Source organism: Rhincodon typus, chromosome 41 (genome assembly GCF_021869965.1).
Source record: "Rhincodon typus isolate 14 chromosome 41, sRhiTyp1.1, whole genome shotgun sequence".
NCBI lineage: Eukaryota > Metazoa > Chordata > Chondrichthyes > Orectolobiformes > Rhincodontidae > Rhincodon > Rhincodon typus.
This window is the reverse complement of record NC_063372.1, coordinates 2,854,061-2,854,667: the sequence shown is the minus strand read 5'-3', so window position 1 is coordinate 2,854,667 and position 607 is coordinate 2,854,061.

Genomic DNA, 607 nt, shown 5'->3' with positions numbered 1-607 from the left:
CAGCGACAGACCCGTCCCCACCGGTACTGTACCCCAATGTTATACAGTGACAGACCTGTCCCCACCGGTACTGGACCCCAGTGTTATACAGCGACAGACCCGTCCCCACCGGTACTGTACCCCAGTGTTACACAGCAACAGACCTGTCCCCACCAATAATGTACCCCATTGTTATGCAGTGACAGACCTATCCCCACCAGTACAGTACCCCACTGTTATACAGTGACAGACATGTCCGCACCGGTACTGTTCCCCTGCGTAACACAGCAACAGACCTGTCCCTACAGGTACTGTACCCAGTGTTATACAGTGACAGACCCATCCCCAGTGGTACTGTACCCCAGTGTTATACAGTGACAGACATGTCCCCCACCGGTACTGTACCCCAGTGTTACACAATGTCAGACCTGTCCCCACCAGTACTGTACTCCAGTGTTATACAGTGACAGACCTGTCCCCACCGGTACTGTACCCCAGTGTTACACAGAGACAGACCTGTCCCCATTGGTACTGTACCCCAGTGTTATACAGTGACAGACCTGTCCCCAATGGTACTGTACCCCAGTGTTATATGGTGACAGACATGACCCCACCCAGTACTGTACCC